This window comes from Cervus canadensis, chromosome X (assembly GCF_019320065.1).
Source record: "Cervus canadensis isolate Bull #8, Minnesota chromosome X, ASM1932006v1, whole genome shotgun sequence".
In the NCBI taxonomy this organism is placed as follows: Eukaryota; Metazoa; Chordata; class Mammalia; order Artiodactyla; family Cervidae; genus Cervus; species Cervus canadensis.
This window is the reverse complement of record NC_057419.1, coordinates 125,132,982-125,159,293: the sequence shown is the minus strand read 5'-3', so window position 1 is coordinate 125,159,293 and position 26,312 is coordinate 125,132,982. Positions and strand designations below refer to the sequence as shown.

Sequence of the window (26,312 nt, the reverse complement as noted above, 5' to 3'; positions counted from 1 at the left end):
TTAGAATGCTGACACTTTCCTCCAGTTGTTAAAACAAATTGTTTAAATGAACATGTTGTAAATGTTACAGGGGTTTTTCTGGAAAGGAGAAAGAAGGAAATGTAGGCATTGTTTCACATTTCCAAATGCTTCCTGTAGTCCAAGTGGTGTCAGCATTCCCTTTGTTCTTGATTTAGTCAATTCTCCTTAAAAAGAAATCATTTTGAGATAAGTGGAAAGCACAAAAGGGAAGTCATTGGGACAACTTCCCCCATTTGGTTTCAGACTCATTACCAGAGAATGTGAAGGCTTATAGTCACATGAGAAGGTAAGTCTAAAGGTTACCTTTCTAATACTTAACTTTCTATAAATAAAATGTTCATTTTCCAAGATCACATGATAAAAAATTTTCTATTTAGTAATAGAAATCAGGCTGCCTTTTAATGTTGTCTATACTCCTATATTTTTCTATTTTCATTTAGCAGATATTAATTGATCACCTACCACTGTAAAACCAAGAGCTAAATACTTATCATTTCTATTTTGTTAACTAAGGTAACCAAATACCTTTGCATGTTCTTTTTTTTTTTTTTGAATGTGAGGAAACAAACTACAGGAGTTTAATGAAACCAGGGAGATGTAGCACCTTGGGAGAAAGGAATTTGGTATTAAAATCTCAGGTTTTTAATAGGTAGAGTTCCCAGGAGCACCAAAAAAGTGAGGTTTATGTGGAGTGAGGCTGACCAAGTGTGCCCAATCAAAGTTAAGTTTCATGAGCAATCCAGGTGAGATATTTTCTGATTATGCTTTAATCATATTTTTTTCTGGAGCATTTTAATACTCTTTTCAGCTACCCCAAAACCACTTACTATCCTCCCACTTCTCAAATCAACCTATGATTACCTCCATTTTATTTTCACTTTTCTTGTGTTATTCTCCTTTACTCCTTTTGCTTCTTCCATGTGTGCCCTAAGTGTTTACAGATAATATGTATGTGACTGTGTATATGAATACATTTATCTATATAAATGATGAAGTACAACTTGCAACCACTGAATAGATATTTTAAAATAAATAAATGAAAGTAACATCCAATAATATTTTGCAATTGAATGAATAGTACTTGTCATTTCTGTTTTCAACTTCATGATTTACATTTTTATGAATTAATAATTTATTCATTCATTCATCAAGTATTGACAAATTACCTACTCTGACCCTGATGCTGGGAATATACTGCTGATCTCACAAAGCTTGCACATTTTACACAAGTATATATGTAAATAAACCAATAATATAACCTCAAGTAGTGCCAAGTATGGCCAAAAAGTTGATTTGGTTTTTTTCATAAGATGTTACAATGTAATGAAGGAACTAAAACAGTGACTGGCATTGTGATAGTGACTGGCAATCACTTTCTCAGGCTGTGTTTGTGTCTAATTGACATCAGGTGGTGAGGGAAGGACTTTCAGAGGTGGTGACAGTTTAGTTATGAATAATGAGTTGATGTGACAGAAGAGCATTCCTGACAGAGAAAATAGTGTGTTAGTACTGGGGTGGGATGCTTGTGAGCTTTCAACTTAATAAGTTAACTGATGTTTGATGTCTTCAATAATATATAGAAAACAGAGCATGTCATAGTGCCAATCTGTATACTCACTATCCCTCAGGGATTATTCAACTCATTCATTCCTTTAGGACAGATTTATTGAGCACATAATGTGTGTCAGGTACTAGTTATAGGCACTTGGTCATCATCAGGAACAAAACAGACAAAAATACCTGCTGCATAGAGCTTACAGTCTAGAGGAGGGAAACAAGCAATAAATGACAATTCACTAAATGATGTTTTATATTAAGCGGAAATGCATGCTTTGAAATATAGAAATAGTAGGTGTGGTGTGTGTGCGTGCATGAGTGTGTGTGAAAGTAATTGGTACAGGTTGCAATTCTAAATAGAGTGGACATAGTGTAGGTCTTATTGAGAAGATGTTTGAGAACCCAAGAGAGTAAGTCAGGTACTGAACCAGACCTTAGAGAGGCATTAGTTATTGTGTAATATATAGGAAGACAGCTTTTAGATTGACAATATCTTCATACACTCCAAAAATTCAAATTTCAAATATATAACATATGGCAATTAGACCATAAAAATGCATGGGATGCATTATACAATTCTCTAACTTCACAAAATGAAATGGTCTGGAAATGAGGATGAGTATTCAGTGCTAAGCCAAAATATTTCTCTGGTGACATAAGAATTAGGGAGCCAAGAACCACATCACCCACTCCAGATTTCTGGCTTCCTCCCAAGAGTCTAAACATTTGTTTCCTGAGAAAACCACTTGAATAATTTCTTGGCCTCTGGACAGGATATCACAAAGCTAAAACTATATTGCCTTATTTTGTGAGGTTAAATTAGGACTTTTACATTTTTTTAATTTATGTTTTGTGCACTGTGGTTGTACAGCTATATTTTGGATAATATCGGCAATTGCTTAATATTCTGAGAGATAAAATCTTAGGTAAGGAGCAGATACTGTAGACTCCATGTAAATTCAAGAGTTTTAGAGTGTAAAACATAAAAAAAGAAACTCAAATCCAGGCAGGCCTTACCAAAATTCTGAAGCAAGGCATTTACTTAGAGTAACAGGTCATGGGACATAGGAGATGTGTTCTGAGGGGAATGTTGAAGGAACAGTGTTCATCAACTCAGAGAAGAGAGGCCTGAGGGATAATTTAATAATTATCTTAAAATATCAGTTACTTAGGTGCAGAGGATAGTCAATGGTCTCTTTATTCTTAGATGATTAAATAAACTTAAGAAAGCATGGCAGATTTTTGTTAGACGCTTAAGGAGGAAACAATTGTGAAATATTGGAAATGGATCCTGAGGAAAGCTGTGGAATCTTCTCTCTAAAGAGTTTTATAAATAGGAGAAAGTTTCATCTGTCTATGATGGTTTGAGTGTAGCAGGAAGACCTAGTGACTCCAAGGATTCTTCTGTAGTACTACATTTGGTGCACTAGCTCTTTTGGAATCATGTTGTCTTCAAATAATGTTGGAGTGTACTGGCATGATTTGCATTTAAACTATTGGTTAAGTGATTTTTTAAAAAAAAATCTTCTGTAAGCAAATTGAAATCTTTAATAGTTTCCTCTCATTTCAAAACATAATGATTGTCTGAATAATATTTCAGTATGTTTCCTTACAGTGTCAGTAATAATTATCTCATTGGTGGTGATTAGTATTAATATCACTCATTAGAAGGAGGGAAAATAATGTGAACTATGCCAGTCCACATAAGTTCTGTTACTTAAGCATTTTGTAAAAGCAAACAGTGTTTATTTGAATAATTTCCTTTCTACATATATCATCAAGAGGTTACCACATTTAATATCTTTTGTCTGTGAGTTCATTTGCTTTTAACTCATAGTACTTTTCTTTCATAGGCCTTGTGGAAACAATTCACAAGAAGTGACTGGATCTCACATTTGAAAAGGTAAGTTTTAATTTTCTTAAAATTTATAGTAAAATTGTATAAAGTAAATGTATTTGTAACAAAACAAATTTTATTTTGAAGAATTTTTGGAGAATAATTAGAGCTGAATATGACTTTGTAGTTGACCAAGCTTATTTTACTGTTGAAGAAATGGAGGTCCTGAGAAAATAAATTTGTATCCAATGTAACCAATGGTAGAATTAGGGCCAAAATTCAGGCTCCCTAACTCACGATCTAGTGCTCTTAATACACACCACTAAATCTTTTTCTATTTTGGTGGTTGTTTGGGGAGGTCCCATGAGTGTGTGTATGTCTGTGAGTGATAAGAACCTGTAGGTCCACAGAAGTTTGACAGGCTTATGAGAGAGAGAGGATTTAGAAGAATATGTTCTCTAAAATTGAAGGACACAGGAAGAGTACCATGGCAGAGGGAGACTCATATAGAAGATATTTCTTATAATTTTAGAAATGACCTTTTTCTTTTGGGTCTTATAATGGGCTAAGGAGGAGAAGGGAGAGATACTGATTTACCATGCATGGAAATAAAATAAAGTTGCTATCATAGGAATTTGACTCATTAAATATCACAGATGATAGTTAAGAAATTAAATGTGGCATATATTGGCCACAACAAATCTCACCAAACCTTATGAAAAAGAGTGTTCACAGCTAATGAAGTTATTTTCTAAGGTGTCCATAGTAAGGGAGCATCTATGTAGTGTGGAATTAGAATCTGTGTCATTAAGTATTTGGATAACATAGCAGATGAAAATTGTCAAATAGTGTGTCATTCTAAAAGATTCATGGTAATGTGGAAGGCCAATGTTAAAATGAAAGAAAAATCATATGGCCCAAATTTACACACAGTCAAGGTGCTGCTGCTGCTGCTGCTAAGTCGCTTCAGTCGTGTCCGACTCTGTGCGACCCCATAGACGGCAACCCACCAGGATCCCCCGTCCCTGGGATTCTCCAGGCAAGAACACTGGAGTGGGTTGCATTTCCTTCTCCAGTGCAGGAAAGTGAAAAGTGAAAGTGAAGTCTCTCAGTCGTGTCCGACTCAGCGATCCCATGGACTGCAGCCTACCAGGCTCCTCCGTCCATGGGATTTTCCGGGCAAGAGTACTGGAGTGGGGTGCCATTGCCTTTTCCGACACAGTCAAGCTACCTTGTTCTAAATAAAAACTATGTTTGCTGGACCCATCTCAAGTTCTCCTGCCCTAGACAACTCAAGTCCGCCTTCATATTTTTCTTGTGTGCCAGAGAGGGTGTGTCAGCCGAAGATAGGGAATGCTTCCAGTAATCCAAGGAGAAGATAGTGAGACTTCCTGTTTATCATTTATCTCCTATTTCTCATTTAAAACTCCAAGCAGACATCATCCCCTCACTGAAACTCACTGCCTGGATTTCCATAGACCCATATAGAAAAAAACGCTTCTCTCTATCAGTTAGTGTTTAGTGGACTACATTCCATTTGTCTTGTCACCTCTCTGCCTTTCCTGGACTAGACTATCAGCTTCTTGAGGGAAGGAAACATATCTTTATGCTTTTCTCCTAAATTAGGTTTTTCAACCTTTAGGAAGAAGTGGAAATGATAGCTGCTTTTTCACACTGGCTTCCTTACAATCCTTTATTCTATCTTTTGGGTCTCAGAGATTCTGCAGTCCACTCTGGCATATGGAATTGATAAACTAAGGAAGGAATCTGGTTATTGTTATTTAATGTTTGGGAACTTATAATTATCTATGAATGTTATATTTTGAGACACTCTTTGCTACATTTTCTCCAAAAGAGGGGTCTCTTTTGTATCACTAGTGGAACTTAAAGGATTTTATTAAGCATTTACAGAAAATTGTTCCTCTTACTTAAGAAAAAAAATACAGACAGCTTAGGCATAGTTGCCAAGTGTGGGAATGAGGTCTTTGATGGTTTAGCAACTCTTGCTCTCCAATCTCCTTCCCTTTTCATATTTTCTTGTTATGTTTATCTTCCCTCTTCTAGGATTTTTTAAAAATTTTGTTCATATGTGCATCTATGTATTTATACCTTCATTCCTTACAAATCACTGAAATCAGCAGTCCTACTTTGTACTTTGCAAAATACTCAAGATAAGAATGAGTCATACTGTGCAAATGTGAAATATTTAACACATACCTGCTTTGGACTTGTAACCCCAATAGGTGGCAAGGGGTAAATCTTGACAAGTAAATGGACAGATGGAGCTTTGTTTTATTCAACCCCTGCCCAACCTTCTATTCAAAATCTTCTATCACCCAGTTCACACAGGCTTACTGTGTGCCAAGCACATAATAGATGCTTTATACGTATTCATTTAATTCTCGCTACAATTCTGTAAAGGGCTTCCCTGATAGCTCAGTTGGTAAAGAATCCACCTGCAATGCAGGAGACCCCAGTTTGATTCCTGGGTCAGGAAGATCCACTGGAGAAGGGATAGCCTATCCACTCCAGTATTCTTGGGCTTCCATCGTAGCTCAGCTGGTAAAGAATCCGCCTGCAATGTGGGAGACCTGGATTCGATACCTGGGTTGGGAAGATTCTCCTGGAGAAGGGAAAGGCTACCCACTCCAGTATTCTGGCCTGGAGAACTCCATGGGCTACAGTCCATGGGGTCACAGAGTCAGACACAAGTGAGTGACTTTCACTTTCACAATTCAGTGAAGTGAGACCTATTCCCATCTCCATTTTAAAGATGAGGAAACTGAGGCATAAAGATATTTTGATACATTCTCTAGAGTTACACAACTAGTAAATAATGGTGCTGAAATTCAAACCTGGGCAGTATGACTCCAGAATTAATGTTCTTAGACACTATATGAAGATCTGAAGCTGCTGTGATTAATTTTCTAGGTATATCTGCATTTCTCTTGGCTATTCTATGTCTTCTTCTAAATGTGTGTCACCTATATATGCTAGAGAGCAGCTCAGAACCAAGGAATATGGTATATAATTTGTTCTCAACATTTGAATACACAAGGATTAATGGGAATCTACCAGAGAGATCAGTTGAAACTAGTACTAACAGAAAGTCAGCACAACAATCCAGTGATACAGAATGAAAGATTTAAAAAAAATTTTTTAACAGCTTAGTGAAGTATAATTGATATGTAAAGAACTGTACATATTTACTGTGTACAACTTGATGAATTTGGAGGATTTTTTTTTAAAGGTATCTTTTGAGTCCTGAAATTATGAGTCTTTGAACAACTTTCTCTTCAGGGAAATTTTAATTTTTGCCTCCTAGTTGTCACAAGAACACAAAAATTTTTAATTGGTCTGCAAGCTTAAATAGAAGAGAATGGAAATGAGGTGTCTAAAAGTAAGAAAGTTTCATATTTTAATGTGGTAATGCCACTAGCTAGTCAAGGAAAAGTTCTAGAAAAGAGCTTTGTAAGAACGAGTCTTATAAAATGAATAAGACTGTGGCTTTTAGAAGCTTAGTGATTAGCAGTGGAGTGCTAATAGTGCTGAAACTTTGACTATTTAAAATAGAATAAGTTAAAAGTAAGAGGACTGAATATACTTTTGTACTTGAGAATAAAGGACATAAAGATTAAAACCAGTGAACATCATTTAGTTTATCTAGTGATATTAGATAGTTGTTTCAATCACCAAATGTTTATTTTTTGCAATTGTGTGGTAATTCTCTAGAATGACCCATGCCTCAACCTGCTACACAATCCAAACACACTATCACCAGACAGTCTCATTCTCAGTCTCAGAACTTTAAGGACCATGTATATATCATTAAGGCTTCCCAGGTGGCTCAGCAGTAAAGAATCCACCTGCCAATGCAGGAGACATGGGTCCAATCCCTGGTCAGGGAAGATCCCCTGGAGAAGGAAATAGCAACTCACTCTAGTATTCTTGCCTGGGAAATCCCATGGACTGAGGAGCCTGGTGGGCTATAATCCATGGACTTGCAAAAGAGTCAGACATAACTTAATGACTAAAACAACAACAGCAATGTATCATTAACTCTAGTTCTGAACTCTCCCCTATACTCTAGACTTGTGTATCCAACTGTCCACTCTGTATCTCCACTTGGAAGTTTAATGAACTGCTCAAACTTACCATGTCCAAAATTGAATTCTTTATTCCTATGCCTAGCCTGCTCCTCCCCTAGTGTGCTTCCTTTCAATAAATGGCATCACCATTTACCTAATTGCTTAGATTAGAATCCTTGGTATCATTTTAGATTACCCTCTCGCTCACATACCCCACATCTAATCTTTTAGAAGATCACACCAGACCTACCTTCAAAATATATTCAGAATATGGCACTTTCCACCATCATAGTACAAACTGCCATTATCTCTTGGCTAGAAAATTCAAAAATTTTTTGTCTAGAAAATTACTAGAAAACTATTTCCTTTTCCAGTTTATTATCTATTCAGCAGCTGGAATTATATCAAAGATAAAACTAATTTCGTGTACTCCCTGATCAAAAGCTTTCAGTGACTCCCATCTCACTCAGAACAAAAGCCGAAGTCTAAAATGACCTAGGAGGCACCACACAAACTGCACCTCTACCTCTCTGACCTTTCCTCTTCTTACTTTCTTCCTTGCTTACTCTGCTCCCAACCCACAAACACAGTCCCTCATTAGGGTCATTGCATTTGTTGTTCCATCTGCATGAAACACTCTCTACTGTTATCTTCATGACTCCCTCCACCTTTTTATTCAGATTCTTCCTCAGAGAGGCCTTCCTAATCATCCTTTCTAAAATAGCCTTGTTCCCTCACTCCACCGATCACTATTTAGCCTCTTAACCTGCCTCTTGTGTTTTGTATGGCATTTATCATTACCTAACCTATTTTTGCTTGTTTGTTTTATGGTTTATCTCTAACACTGGAATATAAGTTAAGTGAGGGCAGGAATTTGTTCATTCATCGTTGTATCCTGCTTTCCTAACACAGAACTCAATGTTTGCCAAGTAAATGAGTGACTGAATGAATGAATGGTGGTAACCTAAGGAGACAGAGAAGGCAATGGCAACCCACTCCAGTTCTCTTGCCTGGAAAATCCCATGGTTGGAGGAGCCTGGTAGGCTGCAGTCCCTGGGGTCGCTGAGAGTTGGACACGACTGAGCGACTTCACTTTCACTTTTCACTTTCCTGCGTTGAAGAAGGAAATGGCAACCCACTCCAGTGTTCTTGCCTGGAGAATCCCAGGTACGGGGGAGCCTGGTGGGTTGCCTTCTATGGGGTCACACAGAGTCGGACACGACTGAAGCGACTTAGCAGCAGCAGGAGCAACCTAAGGAGAAAGTAGGTCACTGTCTGAGGAAAGAAATGAAGCATTTCTTCAAAGATATGTTGGCAATCTAAAATATAATTCACAAGATCATCTCAATATTAGTTAAAATAATCCAGCTGTTCTCTTTTCAAGCGATATAACCACTTTGAAGCCAACTGTTAAATATGCAATAAATATGAACCATAAAACCTGTGGTTTTCTTCTAAATAAAATGCAAAGATTAATAGGTGAAATGGTTTTGAAACCCAGTTTAGGAATTGTTTAAGCATTTTAAAACCCCTGTGCCAGTATTAGAATGACCACTTGAGAAAATTAATATCTATTGTTGATCTTTATTTTTTCTAAAATTATGCTGTGCCCTGGCTGTTAGGAATTTTCTGCTGGTTGTCTGGTCTCCAGCTGGGACTTAACTTCCTAATTTTATTGAGACTCCATCCAAGGATACACATGTTGTATACTCTGGTTTCCTGTTAGTAGTTCATTAACAAGTTCATCATATGTTTATTCCTGTCTTAGCATTATCAAGAGACAAATCTGGAAAGGTCATGATTTTACGGTAAAATTCTATATGATTATTTCTCTGAACTCTTGATTGATGAACTATTTCTGTTATAATAAATTTAGATGTAAAAGGGGATAAGTGGAAGAGTTGTTTTGTAACTTGTATTCTTAGGAAAAAAATTTAGGTAGAAAAGACTCATCTGGAGAATCATCTGTTTTAGTGAATTTATGGAAAAAAGGCTTTACCATGTTTCATCAGTTATTTTGAAAAGATTCAAATAAATTAAACAGTATTTAATATTAAATAGCAGTATGATAAAGTGAAAACTGATTCTTATACCAGCTGTTGCTAACTAAATGGCTTTGACTAGGTCATCTCTGTATTCAGGGCTTTGGTTTACTCGGTTGTAAAAAAGAGGGTGTTAGATCATGATTTTTAGATTAGTTTCAGCATTTCAGCAGTGTCTCTGAACATGATAGTTTCTTACCCTTGAAAGTAGGGATATCAGTTTCATGACATGATTAATAAAAATGTTATCTTGATAATTGCTGAATCTAAATAATGGGTACATGCAGCTTCATTATGCTATTTTTATTTATCTTTCAATATTCTTAAACAATAGCAAATTTAGAAATATGAAAAAATGCTTGAAAGCAGATAATATACTATGTTCAAACTAATATTGTGAAGTCTATTTCATGTCTATGTTTTTCCTCTTATCATTCCAGGGCATATTTTTTTTTGGAATTTATGCATTCTTTGATTTTTAGATTCCATGTACAAATACCGTTGGGAAGAGTAACACATTAATATCAATTGTATTTTGAAAAATTGAAGTATTGTTGATTTAAAATATTGTGTTAGTTTCAGGTGTACAGCATAATGACTTTTTTTTTCTATAGGTTATTATAAAATAAAGGTTATAAAACCTTGTGCTATACAGTAAATCCTTATTGTTTATCTATTTTATGTATAGTAGTTTGTATCTGTTAATTCCATACCTCAAATTTGTCTCTCCCTCCCTTCTTCTCCTCTTTCATAACCATAAATTTGTTTTCTATGTCTGTGAGTCTGTTTCTGTTATGTGCATAGATTCATTTGTATTATTTTCCAGATTCTACATATAAGTGATTTCATATAGTGTTTGTCTTTCTCTGAGTTATTTCACTAAGCATAATACTCTCTAGATCCATCTGTGTTTCTGCAAATGGCATTATTTCACTCTTTTTTTATGGCTAATATTCCATTGTTTATACATACCACATCTTCTTAAGCCAATCCTTTTGTTGATGGGCACTTGGCTTGCTCCCATGTGTTGGCTATTGTAAATAGTGCAGCTGTGAATTTAATTGTACTTTAATAAGGATCTATCCCTATGTTGTTTAGGGTTACACAATAATTTGTGATAATCAAAAGACCTTGAAATATTATGGCTCAAGCAACAGACCAAAGGTGGGCATGCAATACTGCTGCAGGAGGTTATCCAAGCCTGAGGGTCCTTCTGCCTGTTGCTTTGCTGTCTCCTAGTATGGTGACTTTGTCTATGTGGTCAAATTGGCTCCCATTATCATGTCTGTGCTATAGCCTACTGGTTGAGTGAGGAGAGAGAAAGAAGAGGACAAGAATTTTTCTGTCAAAATATGACCAAAGGTCACATACATCACTGCTGCTTGCATATCATTGTCTAAATTTCTTTCATACCTAACTGCAAAGGAGTATGGAAATGTAGTCTCTGGTTCAGAAGCCTTGCACACAGATAAAGCTCATAAGATTCTATTACTAACAGGAAGAATATGAAAATGGACACTGACAAACAGTCTTTGCTACAGTTTATCAAACAACATTATCTTGATAAGTTTCCTGAAAGGCCTAGGCCTTTGCAAATAGTGGGCTGTATGACTCAAGCTGGAAGCAAGATTGCCAGGAGAAATATCAATAACCTCAGATATACAGATGATACCACCCTTATGGCAGAAAGTGAAGAAGAACTAAAGAGCCTCTTGATGAAAGTGAAAGAGGAGAGTGAAAAAGTTGGCTTAAAGCTCAACATTCAGAAAACTAAGATCATGGCATCTGGTCACATCAATTCATGGCAAATAGATGGGGAAACAATGGAAACAGTGACAGACTTTATTTTGGGGGGCTCCAAAATCACTGCAGATGGTGATTGCAGCCATGAAATTAAAAGATGCTTACTCCTTGGAAGAAAAGTTATGACCAAGATAGACAGCATATTAAAAAGCAGAGACATTACTTTGTTCACAAAGGTCTGTCTAGTCAAGGCTATGGTTTTTCCAGTAGTCGTGTATGGATGTGAGAGTTGGACTATAAAGAAAGCTGAGTGCCAAAGAATTGATGCTTTTGAACTGTGGTGTTGGAGAAGACTCTTGAGAGTTCGTTGGACTGCAAGAAGATCCAACCAGTCCATCCTAAAGCAGATCAGTCCTGGGTGTTCATTGGAAGGACTGATGTTGAAGCTGAAACTCCAATGCGAAGAGCTGACTCATTTGAAAAGACCCTGATGCTGGGAAAGATTGAGGGCAGAAGGAGAAGGGGACGTCAGAGAATGAGATGGCTGGATGGCATCACCAACTCTATGGACATGGGTTTGGGTGGACTCCGGGAGTTGGTGATGGACAGGGAGGACTGTCATGCTGCGGTTCATGGGGTTGCACAGGGTCAGACACAACTGAGTGACTGAACTGAACTGAACTGATGACTCATAAAGAAATGGTTAAAAAGACAGTTGACTTGTTTGTAGTGCTTTCTAACATGAACTGATTATTCAGTCTCAGATTCTCTGACCCCGACTGATAGCCTACCTTTCAATTCAATGCTGATGCTATCTATAGTTAGCAAAGACCCCACTTTGAGGGATTGAGGTCAATCCCTCAAGACTGTCCCCACTTCAGATGCCAGTCATAAGTCCCAGTACTTCTGACCAACCAGCTGTAAATTCAGGAAGTCCTAATGACTCATTTTAGGTTTGATAGTTCATTAGAATGACTCAAGGAACTTGGGAAAACACTTTACTGTCTATTAATGGTTTATTATAAGAGCAGCCAAGTGGGAGACATGCAAAAGGGCAAGGTATTGGTGGGGGGAGGCGTACTTCAGTTCACAGAGCTTTTATTCTCTCTCCAAGCATGTCAACTTCCTTGGATCTTGATGTGCTAACCCACCTTGAAACTCTCCACACCAAGTTGTTTAGGAGTTTTTATTGAAGTCTCATTAGTTAGACATAGCTGACTAAATCTTTGGTGATGGAACTCAATTTCCAGCCCCCTCTCATCTCCCAGGAGCTCAGGTGGTGGGGATGATAGTTCCAACCTCTAATCTTAAGGTTGGTTCCTCTGACAACCAACCCTCATCCTGAGCTAAGTGGGGGCTCACCAGTCATCACCTCATTAGCATAAGCTCAAGTTTGGCTGAAAGGAGATCATTAATAATACAGAAGACACTCCTTTCACTCAGGAAATTCCAAGAGTCTTAGGAACTTTGTGCCAGGAACTGGGGACAAAGAGCAAATATATCAGGAGCATCATCTCCCACCTACTCGCTAACCCCTCTACTCCCCACTCCCAAAGCATCTCTTCTTAAAGACACTCACCTTTTCCACAACACACATAGAATGAGTTGTTCTTTCCTCTTAGCTTCCTTAGCTGCCAATGATTCTGTCATAGTGTACTGTTCTTACCACACAGAACTATAATTATCAATACTTTTTAGTTTCTATCCCTCTAACTAGAATGTGAACTACATGAGATAGTATCTAACTCACATCTGTACCCTAAACATCTAGAGTAGTGCTTGGCACATCATTGCTCTATGAACCATTGAATAAAGGTGAGTGACTAGAAAACAGAATCTGGTACTACTGACCTTTGGCAGTCTATGTGTCTGTGTTTAAGTGTGTTTGGTGTTAATCTGGGGACTGCATCATGATGGTGCTAATTGTATTTCCCAGCTTTTGTGGGTTTCCTGAGAATTTTAGCTCTGGTATCTTGATGTTGAATCTGTGGTAGTCTGTAGAGGAATTCAGAGTTCATAAATTATTAATAATAGCTGGTTTTAGAGTATTAAAAACTGAATTTAGGGGAATGCAGGCAGTCTAGATGTCGTCTGTCTCACAGAGTATGTTCTTTATAGCACACTGCATTTCTGTAGACATGTCAACTATACCAAATAACTTTTCAAGTCAGTTTTCTGGGGTGTTATGATTTTTTTAAAAAAATCCCCACAGAACCTGAGAAGTTTGACATTTGCCTGAAAGTTTAAAAACTGTTCTCAAATTCAAAGAATTTTTTTTAGAAAGTGTGTGTGTTTGTACATATAAACTAAATATTCAATGGTTATTTTAATTATTTTTTAAATACTTATTTTTCTTGTTCATGCTTATTTAATGTCTTTTATCATTACAAAGAAAATAATACTATGGCACATTAAATAATGTCTTTGCTAATTGCCTTATTTTATCAGCAGTTCAAGAATTCCCATTTCCTGTTTTGGTGGGAGTTGCAGAACTTTACACAGTGAAAGAGATATCATGACCCCTGCCAGTCAGCTATTTTAGCTGCTGAGGTATCAGGAAGAATCCCAGCAGTAGTTTTACAGGAAAAGCACTGGACTAGTTGTGAGGTGTACCCAAGTTTTATTTTTCTTGAATGTTTGATTTCTGGAAGTAATTTAACCTATTGAAACTTGAGTGATATTAATTTTTAAAACTGAAATATTATCTCCTTAACTATCTCAGGGTGCTAATTGATAAAATAAGGTAATAAATATGTTAAAGGATATCAACCCTGAATATTCATTGGAAGGACTGATGCTGAAGCTGAAGCTCCAATACTTTGACCACCTGATGCAAAGAGCCTACTCACGGAAAAGACCCTGATGCTGAGAAAGATTGAGGACAGGATGAGAAGGTGGTGACAGAGGAAGAGATGATTGGATGGCATCACTGACTGAATGGACATGAGTTTGAGCAAACTCTGGGAGATAGTGAAGGACAGGGAAGCCTGGCATGATGCAGTCCATAGGGTTGCAAAGAGTTGAACTCAACTTAGCAACTGAACAACAAAAAAAAATACATTCCTGCTAAAGAGCTCATGGATAGTATTTGTCTATCCTAGTGATATCAGCCTATGAAGTCTCAGTTCTGACATACTCTTGACTCAATAAGAACCATTCTGTTTTAGCAGGTGGAGGTTTGGAAAAAGCCTAATGTGTGCTATGCCTCTGAAATTGATCTGGGCCCCTGGGACACTTCGTAAGCTCAGGCTTTAGATTTTGTCTCTTACCCCACCATCTGCTACTGGCTGTTTAATTGGACTTTGGTTCCAATCTGAAGTTCAGTTCTTATTCTGTGTCTCTGTTGAAATTGGGATCCAGACCTAAATCTTTGGCCTAGTTTTTGCTGACCACTTTTCAGGGATTGACTGTTGACTGCTTGCAGAATCATTTGTATCATCTTGCCCAATTCTCTCAGAAGAATGACCTTATCCCAACTGTTCTTAGAAACTTCCCTGCTCTGAGGCTTTGATGTACTTCTTCATTTCATGTCCCTTGGGTTACACTGACCCTGGCCTTCATCAAATGTGGATTTATACCCTTTTTTGCTTTTGGTATAGACTAACTTTCAGCTAGTGGGGGACTGCTCCAACTAGTCTCGACCCACTTCCTTTCTCTACACCAATTAGGCTTATTCCCAAATTCTCTCTCTCTCTTTTTTTTTTTTTCAGGAATTGTAACATGCTTTGTGTCTGGGTCAGAGTAATGAGTGTTAAAGTATAAGCATACAAAGTATCACTGGCAACTTCTATTGATGTCATTAGAAAGCCATCAAGTAGGACTTTTAGTTTATTAAAATGAGTTGTAACAAACACATGAAAAGATGCTCAACATCACTCATTATCAGAGAAATGCAAATCAAAACCACAATGAGGTATCATTACATGCCAGTCAGGATGGCTACTATCCAAAAGTCTACAAGCAATAAATGCTGGAGAGGGTGTGGAGAAAAGGGAACCCTCTTACACTGTTGGTGGGAATGCAAACTAGTACAGCCGCTATGGAGAACAGTGTGGAGATTCCTTAAAAACTGGAAATAGAACTGCCATATGACCCAGCAATCCCACTCCTGCGCATACACCCCGAGGAAACCAGATCTGAAAGAGACACGTGCACCCCAATGTTCATCACAGCACTGTTTATAATAGCCAGGACATGGAAGCAACCTAGATGCCCATCAGCAGAAGAATGGATAAGGAAGCTATGGTACATATATACAATGGAATATTACTCAGCTATTAAAAAGAATTCATTTGAATCAGTTCTAAAGAGATGGATGAAACTGGAGCCCATGATACAGAGTGAAGTAAGCCAGAAAGATAAAGACCAATACAGTATACTACCTCATATATATGGAATTTAAAAAGACGGTAACGATAACCCTATATGCAAAACAGAAAAAGAGACACAGATGTACAGAACAGACTTTGGGACTCTGTGGGAGAAGGCGAGGGTGGGATGTTCTGAGAGAATAGCATTGAAACAAGGGTGAAACAGATCTCCAGCCCAGGTTGGATGCATGAGACAAGTGCTCAAGGCTGGTGCACTGGGAAGACCCAGAGGGATGGGATGGGGAGGGAGGCGGAAGGGGGGATCGGGATGGGGAAGACATGTAAATGCATGGCTGATTCATGTCTATGTATGGCAAAAACCACTACAATATTGTAAAGTAATTAGCCTCCAACTAGTAAAAATAAATGAAAAAAAAATAAATTAAAAAATAAAATAAATGTCATGAGGAAAAATAAAATAAAATGAGTTGTCTTTTTAGTGTCTTTCCCTTCACACCAAAAAGCAAAGCTAAGCCTATGCTTTCACTGACTAAGCTATCAAATCAAAGTAGAAGTTCAAATCTAATCAACTTTAATTTTGAGGCATGGTGCATTATTGTTTCCAACTTCATTTTATCAACTATACAGTCAGCCCTCCAGATATGGGTATTCTGCATCCACAGATAAGGAGGGCCAGTTGTACTATACCGTTTTATATAAGGGACTTGAACATCCATGGCTTTTGGTATCTGTGTGGGGATCATGGGACTATTTAATCCCCCATGGGCACCAAGGTATGACATTTAATTTGTGGTTTTATCAACAAAAACACACAGTGTGAGAATTATAACCTCTGAGAAACTGCTCCAAAGAGGTAGAGGGGAAGGTCTAAAATATGTGATTTTGATGAAGGGGAACTACATGCAATCAAGCACATATTTTTTGTGAAAGTTTCTGCTAGTCTCTTGTAGGTGACTGCTAGTCATGAGAAACAGGTGTCACCATGAAGGATTTTAGTGCTTTTCTAGATATGAGGAGATACAAGATTTGGGCTCATAAAATCAGCTCCTAAAAATATCTCTCTGAAGACTTGTCCTGCCAATTTTTCCCAGAATACAGGGTGCCTCATTTCTGCTCTCCACCCTGAGCTCCTTTCAGGTGTTTTTGAAAGTCAGCAGCTGTAGTAGCGCATGATTTAATCCTTGTAGAGGTAGATGACAAGTGCCAATTTGTAGCTGACAGTTTGCTTGTCTATAAATAAATATGCTGTGTTATTCCAAGATATTATTATACTTCTATTTCTTTAATTGTACCTCTCCATTATACTACATAATATAATAAAATATTTGCAAGGGCCAGAAGATTTGGCAGAAACAGGAAGCTTGAAAACTTTCTAGAGAGTTTTTTTTTTAAGTAGAAGATAAATTAATTAATTGGAATTGTGATCACAGGGAAAGGAAAGAAGATTTTGAATCTAGGTCTCTATTTCCTTATCATCTTGTCAGCAAATTCTGATTATAAAATTCCTCACGTAGGCCTGATAAGTAACTTCTGACAAAAATGAGTGTGAAAGAGCCAAACTAGCTGCCATCTGAAAAGCAAATACCAAACTCCCTGAACAATTCTGTTTCTTTCCACCTTCAACTTCAATTTAAGGGGAAGCATTAACTATGCAAATGAATAAAGAAGAAAAAAAAAAAAAAAAAAAACTTAGGTAAAACAAAGCTAGTAACGGAGTGAAGGCTATAATCCATCATCCCCTCTTCAGTCAGACTCTTTGCTTTCTATTTGTTTATTCATATATTTCATGTAAAATATATCTTTGATGTCTGAGAGAAGTTATCAAGTCTGAACCTGTGTTCCAAAGCAAGAAAGATACTTTTTATCCATTGGAATATCAGATGGTATATAGACTGAATCGAATTTCAGTTCATTCCTATTTTGGAATAAATCACTGTCACCACTTCATCTGCTTTCGAAAAACATCAAAAGTATCCAGCTTCTTATAGTTTTGCATAGTTCCTGGCCATGGAGATAAAATCAGAAGTGGATTAAAAACTGTGGAGACTTGAAGGATGAGGGACAACTTGATGGTGATCTGAGTTTCTTAATTTTATCTGGGCTAACATAAAATCTTGTTTGGTTATGTAAAGGGCTATTTGATAAACTTTCAATGGAAAAAATATACATGACACTTACTGAGTTTTAATTACAACACCAGAAATTTTAGAAATCAGGGAAAACCTTAGTCATCATCTAGTTCTAACTGCTAATTTTACATATGAGAAACTGACTGTTTCTTAGGGGGAATGCAGAGGCAATTTTTGCTTGGAATTGAAAGTTAGACTAGATGAGTTTTGAGGTTCCATTCAATAATTTTTTTTTTAAACTGAGGCCAGAGAAGTTAAAGAAATTGCCCAAGGTCACCTAGCTGACTGTGGGAAGGAGAGTCTAGAGTTGAATCCAGGTTTCCTGATTCTTTGTCCAACTTATGACTCTTTTCGTACTTAAAGATATTTGAAACTCAACACAGTAAAGTACTTTATAGATAGTGCACTCTGAGGAACAACAAAGTCCTGGCAATCACATACTTACCTTTAGTCAGTTACTCATCTTTTAATTCCCAATGTGGTGAGTCACATAGTAAAATAACATTGGCATACTGCAATGCCATATAAGGAACTAATTAAAAGGGAAAAAAATCATTCAGATGAACTTTGTGATTTCCTCTGAATCTTTTGACAAATATAACCTTGAATGCTGACTTGTTTGAATTCATATATTCTCATGACAGTACATTTGGTGGATAAGGCAGAGCTCCTCCTCCATAAAGATTTCAGTTCTAAGGTCATTAAAAATCCGTTAAGCTAAAAAACTGTTCATTGAGACAGATTTCAGTGACATTGCAGAAGAATTCGATTATAACTGGACACATTATTCACTTGTAGTAAGTCTGGAACTTAAATTTGAGAGAGGGAGTGTGGGGATTATAGGTAAGCTATTTTGAATAATTTTTTGTTTCACTTTCTTCACTTCTTTTAAAAGGGGCTCGTAATTCTTTTTTGTGGCAAAGTTGACTTGACAATATTAATCTGGGGAAATATTGTAATATTTTGCATGAAGTTAACTAATAGGTGATGGATAATCAGAGTAAATAACACTTGAGTTTAATTTTTATTATTAGCTTTTATTTTCTATAAAAAATCATACCTTTTATAAGCAAACCTGGTCCATTAGAAATGGTAAAGATAGTTGCATTTTAGAGTTAAGAAGTTTTCTGAGATTTCTATGTGATTTTTTTTCTATAAATGTAAATGTTCCACTTCACTGTAACTTTTCTCTCTTAAGCTTAGAAATAACCATAGAGCTCCTTTAAAATGAATGATTTATCTTTATATGACAGTTTAATTTAATGTATGGAGCATACATACCTCTACATATGATGATTTCATTTATTTGAATATCATGGTTATATATATAGTAAGTTATTAAAATAAAACTTCTGATTTTCACTGTTTTTGCTCTGAAGTCAACTAGCATTTTATGCATTTGATGCTGTCTTCCTTTGAAAGAATATATAGTTAACACTTAAATGTGACTATCACTTTTATACATTGCACTCATTTTGGGTGCTTCCAGATTATCTTTCTTTTTTGAATATGTAAAAAGATATATAAAATTAGGACATGAATACAAGGTGTCTATCAGCTGTCTTTGGTCAAAATTTTATTGATACACAGAATTTTTAGAGTGTTTAAGAGTTAATCTCATAGATGACTTCTTATTGTTATTAAATAATAAACAAAGGACTAAGAGATCTAGTTTTCAGTTCTAGATCCTCCCATATAGTCCTGTGACCTTGGGATGGACATCCTACCACCTCTCTGTCTTTATTTCTTCATCAGTAAAATGAATCAGATGTCCTGACTCTGCCTAATGTTGTGAAAGGCAGTAGAAATGTTTGAAATGATTATTCAAACAATAAGATTAAACAAAGGAGAGACAGAACAACTATTGGATTCTTAATTTTTTTGATGCTATGATGTTACCTGTAAATGAAAAACTTGCCTTCAGGCTTTTTTTTTTTTTTTTTTTTTTACAATCGGAGAAATATCACCTGTAATTTTTTACAACTTGGAGAAGTGGGGGTGAGATAGATTGCTTGTTCCCTTTGATGTATTTTTCAGAGTGTCTCCAAAGAATTGATAGGAGGTGGCTCCTAGATATGGGAGAAGCTGAAGACAACTAATAGCAATTGGGTTTTTATGCTCAATATGCTGGGCTTCCCTGGTGGCTCAGACGGTAAAGAATCCACTTGCAATGCAAGATATCGGACTCGATCCCTGAGTTGGGAAGATCCTCTGGATAAGGGAAAGGCAACCCACTCCAGTATCCTTGCCTGGAGAATTCCATAAACAGAGAAGCCTGGAAGGCTACAGTCCATGGGGCCGCAAAGAGTCAGACATGACTGAGTGACTTTCACTGTCACTCAACTTTCATCCCATTTAAGTATTTCCTAAACCCCCAGTATTACTGCCTTCACGTTATAGGTAAAAAATAAAAAAAATTAGGTACAGAAAGCTGAAGTGTGTTGTTTAGATTTGTGTGGCTTCAGTGTCTGGGTTCTTCCCATTATTTCAGGCTTCTTCTATAGTCTCATGGAGACAATACTGAGAAGATTTGGAATTATGTCTTTCATTCTGTCTGTTGGATCAAGATTTATACTGGGGAGATGGATAACATAGAGTCACAGAGTAGATGGGCAGGTGCCTACATGATAGGATTTGCAAAGCTATTGATAGGTGCCTGTCCACAAATATCATCTTCATTGACTCGTCACATTCACTTTCCCTGAGATTTTACTACTAAATGATTACTTTGCTTGTTTTGTTTATCTTTTCCAGTGGAGATGTTGGGAGGACCTCCAAATGCACATACCCCTGGGAGAGTTCATGTATTAAGTCTTTCATCATTTAATATCTTAGCAGCAGTGTGAAATTATAGAAATAACTCAGATTTAGGATACAGGAAGACCTGGAACTGAATTCTGATTCTGTATGCTAATTAGCTGTTTAACTTTCATGGGATAATTAATCTCTCAGAACTTCACTTTCTTCTTGAGTAAAACAAAAATAATAATATATATGCATATATATTAATTATAACATATTAAACATTTGGTGTTGGTAGTTGTGGTAGAGTGGGAAAAGCACTGGAATGGAAGTCAGGAGATTTGGTGTCCTGCCATATTGATTTTACTTGTCTAGGCAAATATTTATTGACCATCCACTGTGTCATGCACTGTGCTAGGTACTGAGGATACAACAGGGAACAATTTGAAGTTCCTGCTTTCTTATATCTGAAATTCTAGTTTGGCGCTAAGCTAACTATATCTATATCATACACATGTAGAAAAGGATTAATGTTCTTCACGGTTTAGAGATGGGAAACTAAGGGTTAAATGGTATCATAGTGAGCAAAGTAAACATATTCCCTAATCCTCATTGCAAAATCTCATGGACAGAGGAGCCTGGTGGGCTGCAGTCCATGGGGTCACAAAGAGTCGGGCACGACTGAGCGACTAACACTTACTTAATCCTCATTGACTTTATTGTCTAATGAAGTAGAAGTTAATTAGATAAATATAAGGTTAAAACCATTATAAATCTTTAAAGGAAAAGTAGTCAGTGCTCTAAAAGCATGTAACAGAGGCTGCACTTCAGCTTCTCTAAGTGACATCTGAGCTGAGATCTAAAAAATGAATAGGAGCTAACCAGGTCATTCTTCTACATGTCATTATTCAGATGGATTTCCTTCAGCTCTTTTATGCCCTCTTTGTTGGCTGTTGCAAACGGTCACTTCTCTTAAGTCTCCTATTCAGCTACTGCACATTTATTCTCAAGAGGTGGATTTGGGTCTTATTTAACATAGAAAATAAGAGCCACCAGGTGTGTCTGAACCTCTCTTCCACTTATCTTATCGTCTTTTATACATACATTGATTTGCATATTCATCCATGCTTTTGTCTGAGGAAAAACTAGCCCTCTATCAATCCAAGTTCAATCTCTCTGCCTTTGTTTTAGATTCCATACCTTCCTCTTGCCATTTCAGGGATCTTTTTATATAATTATCACTTTTCTCTTCTGTATTTTTAATCTTTTCCTCTCTGTGAGTTCCTTTCTTAGCGAGAGGGGGGAAAAAGACCATTTCTTGACCCTTCTTTGTACAACCAAACTTCAATAATGGGTCCACACATATAACTGCCTTTACCATGGTCACTAATTACTTCTTATTTCCAAGTACAGCAGACCCATTTCAGTTCTTGTCTTGCTTCCCCCATGTCTTTCCTTCATTGACTTGTGAGACTCTTGGCTTTTGAATGCTTTTTCCTTGGAATCTTCTGCTTCACTAATGTCAATGATTATCAGTTTCTCCTGTCAGTACCATTTATTACCATCAGATTAAGTCCAAAGTCTTAACAAGACTCAGAAGTGTGTGCTCAATTGTGTCTAACTCTTTGCAAACCCATGGACTGCAGCCTGCCAGGCTCCTCTGTTTATGGAATTTCCCAGGCAAGAATACTGGAGTGGGTTGCCATTTCCTGCTCCAGGGGATCTTCCCAACCCAGGGATTGAACACGAGTCTCTTGCATCTGCATTGGAAGGCAGATTCTTTACCACTGCACCACTTGGGAATGTACCAGTACACTGCAGCCAAAGCAAACTGCTTGTGTAATCCATGAATTCATTAAGATTTCTCACTTCCTTGCTTTTGCTTCATCAATTAGCATTGAAGAGAAATCCTTTCCTCAAATTCCCCAGGCACACACCTACTCCTTATCTATGAGGATGTTTAGATACATATTCCTCTAGGACACTTACTTGACTCCACCACTCCCAAGAGTGGATTATGTGCCATTCCTCTGTGTTTCTAAGTGCTTGCCTCTCTCTTCAAACTTACACATCTTATTATAATTGGGGCTTCCCTGGTGGCTTAGTTGGTAAAGAATTCACCTGCAATTCAGGAGACTTAGGTTTGATCCCTTGGTTGGGAAGATCCCCTGGAGAAGGGAATGGCTACCCACTGCAGTATTTTGGCCTGGAGAATCCCATGGACAGAAGAGCCTGGCAGGCTACAGTCCATGGGGTCTCAAAGAGTCAGACACGACTGAGCGACTTTAACTTCACTTCATTATAATTGAAGTTCAGTTTAGTTCAGTTCAGTCGCTCAGTCGTGTCTGACTCTTTGTGACCCCATGGCCATAGCAGGCCTTCCTATCCATCACCAACTCCCGGAGTCTACTCAAATTCATGTCCATTGAGTCAGTGATGCCATCTAACCATCTCATCCTCTCCCTTCTCCTCCCACCTTCAATCTTTCCTGGCATCGGGGTCTTTTCCAATGAGTCAGTTGTTCCCATGAGGAGGTCAAAGTATGAGAGTTTCAGCTTCAGCATCAGTCCTTCCAATGAATATTCAGAACTGATTTACTTTAGGATGGACTGGTTGGATCTCCTTGCAGTCCAAGGGACTCTCAAGAGTCTTCTCAAACACCACAGTTCAAAAGCATCAATTCTTCGGTGCTCAGCTTTCTTTATAGTCCAACTCTCACATCCATGTATGACTACTGGAAAAACCATAGCTTTGACTAGACGGACCTTTGTCAGCAAAGTAATGTCTCTGCTTTTTAATATGCTGTCTAGGTTGGTCAGAACTTTTCTTCCAAGGAGCAAGCATCTTTTAATTTCATGGCAGCAGTCACCATCTGCAGTGATTTTGGAGCCCCCCCAAAATAAAGTCTGTCACTGTTTCCCCATCTATTTGCCATGAAGTGATGGGGCCAGATGCCATGATCTTAGTTTTCTGAATATTGAGTTTTAAGCCAATTTTTTCACTCTCCTCTTTCACTTTCCTCAAGAGGATCTTTAGTTCTTCTTCACTTTCTGCCATAAGGGTGGTGCCATCTGCATATCTGTGGTTATTGATATTTCTCCCAGCAATCTTGAGTCCAGCTTGTGCTTCCTCCCGCTCAGCATTTCTCATGATGTACTCTACATATAAGTTAAATAAGCAGGGTGACAATATACAGCCTTGACACACTCTTTTCCCAGTTATGAACCAGTCTGTTGTTCCATGTCCAGTTCTAACCTTTGCTTCCTGACCTGCATGCAGATTTCTCAGGAGGCAGGTCAAGTGATCTGGTAGTCCCATCTCTTTAAGAATTTCCCACAGTTTCGTGTGATCCACACAGTCAAAGACTTTGGCATAGTCAGTAAAGCAGAAATAAATGTTTGTCTAGAACTCTCTTGCATTTTTAATGATCCAGCAGATGTTGGCAATTTGATCTCTGGTTCCTCTGCCTTTTCTAAAGCCAACTTGAACATCTGGAAGTTTACAGTTGATGTACTGTTGCAGCCTGGCTTAGAGAATTTTGAGCATCACTTTACTAGCGTGTGAGATGAGTGCAATTGTGTGGTAGTTTGAGCATTCTTTGGCATCGCCTTTCTTTGGGACTGGAATGAAAACTGACCTTTTCCAGTCCTGTGGCCACTGCTGAGTTTTCCAAATTTGCTGGCATATTGAGTGCAGCACTTTCACAGCATCATCTTTTAGGATTTGAAATAGCTCAACTGGAATTCCATCACATCCACTAACTTTGTTCATAGTGATGCTTCCGAAGGCCCACTTGACTTCACATTCCAGGATGTCTGTCTCTAAGGGAGTGATCACACCATCATGATTATCTGGGTAATGAAGATCTTTTTTGTACAGTTTTTCTGTGTATTCTCACCACCTCTTCTTAATATCTTCTGCTTCTGTTAGGTCCATACCATTTCTGTCTTTTATTGAGCCCATCTTTGCATGAAAATTTCCCTTGGTATCTCTGATTTTTTTGAAGAGATCGCTAGTCTTTCCCATTCTATTGTTTTCCTCTATTTCTTTGCATTGATCACTGAGAAATGATTTTATGTCTCTCCTTGCTATTCTTTGGAACTCTGCATTCAAATGGGTATATCTTTACTTTTAATTGAAGTTAGCATCATGAAATAGTCCACAAATGTGGGTATGTAAAAAATTTCACATTTAGATATGTTCAGTTCCCTTGTATTCAACATTCTTCCAGAAAAATAAAATATGCAAGTTCAGTCAATACTTGAGCCTCCTACTGGCTCAAGCAAATATGCTGAAACCTTAGGCAACACCACACTACCAGGGAGGCCCTTTTGGTCACTGATCATTAACTTTCTGTCAACTCTATGATATAGTCTCTGGTATACCATTTTGTCTCTGTCAGGGATGTTCCGTTTTGGTTTGCTGCTGCTTTTTCTGTATCATGCTTAGGGAACTGGATGATTGCTGGGATTGAGTCCCCTGTATCTAGAGCCCAGCACACTCATTATAATTTCTCTGAGCTTTTGCCCTTCCTTGGCTGCCACTATCGAACGTTGAGTTCTCCTGCTCTCCTTGCCACCTCTAACCCCATCAGAGCCCTGACTTCTTTTTGTTTAAAGTGTATGTCCCTTTCTATCTTGAATATCCTAAAAGAAATTCTGTGTTCCAGAGACCTGCATTGGTACCCCCAAGCATAATCTCTCCAGTGAGCTTGGGTTTTGGAAATACAGAAGCCAGGAAGGAAAGTCTGTGTGGAAAACTTCAAATTTCAGTCCTGGCAAGCGGGGAGTAGGGATCTCCTTGGGTGAGGTAAGGAAGAATAAAAAGGCTCAACTGTCTTCTTGAAATGGTAGGGAGAAGTGAAAAAACTTAGACCAAAATACAAAGAATTATCCCAAAATATATTGACAATACTTGTCTGTTTATGAGATTCTCCCTTCACTAAATTGTGAGTGCCTTTTAGCATACTGCAGAATTTCATTCCCTAATATTTCAGTAGAGAGCACAGTGGAGACTTACAAAATTCATTCTGGGAAGAGGGAGTGCAGAAAGCTTATAGAAGTTAAGTGCTATGCATGCCTGCATGTTCAGTTACTTCAGTCATGTCCGATTCTTTGCGATCCTATGGACCCTATGGAGCCCACCAGGCTCCTGATGGACCCTATGGAGCCCACCAGGCTCCTCTGTCCCATTGTGTTCTCCAAGCAAGAATACTGGAGTGGGTTACCATGCTCTCCTCCAGGGGATCTTCCTGACCCAGGGGTCAAACCTGTATCTCCTACATTGCTGGCAGATTCTTAAACAACTGAGCCACCTGGGAAGCCCAGAAGTAAGTGCTACTTGAGCTAAATCTCAGTGACTAAGGAGAAACAATGATTAGGCTAGGTAAAACAGGATTGGTATCAGGGGACCTGCATAACCAACAGCTTACAGATACAAGACTCTACTTTTCAAGATCTATAGGTAGGAGATGAGACTGAAAGTGTTAATAAGGTCCGGATAATAAGAAGTATTGATTACTATGTTAAAGAGTTTATATGTTATTTTATGAGAGACAATGCTGCATAGAGATTAAGGCACAAACTCTAGAACGATACTTGCTTGCCTTTGAATCTGTCTCCATTCGTTACTACCTATGGGACCTTGGGATAATCATTTAGCTTTTCTGTGCCTCAGTTTCCTTATTGGTAAAATGGGATGAAATCACTACCTATTTCATAATGCCATGGTCAGGATTAAGTGAATTAATACAGTGAAGTGCTTACAAAAGCACTTAGCACACTGTAAGTAGCATTGAATTGTGAGCTATTATAAACTGACCT

General features: G+C 37.7%; 1 protein-coding gene across 3 annotated transcripts in view; it reads left to right on the top strand.

Moving 5' to 3' along the window:
• The first annotated feature begins 253 nt into the window (after nt 1–253).
• The window catches only part of IL13RA2 (interleukin 13 receptor subunit alpha 2), a 73,495-nt gene continuing 47,436 nt past the window's right edge, over nt 254–26,312 (top strand). Inside the window, exons 1-2 of one of the 3 annotated variants that reach the window (XM_043458701.1) lie at nt 254–307; nt 3,432–3,481. The gene's annotated coding sequence lies outside the window, so the exon portion shown is untranslated. Of the gene's footprint in view, nt 308–3,431; nt 3,482–18,476; nt 18,592–25,212; nt 25,300–26,312 lie in introns of those variants that run through there. The other 2 variants (XM_043458702.1, XM_043458703.1) reach the window with 2 other exon arrangements.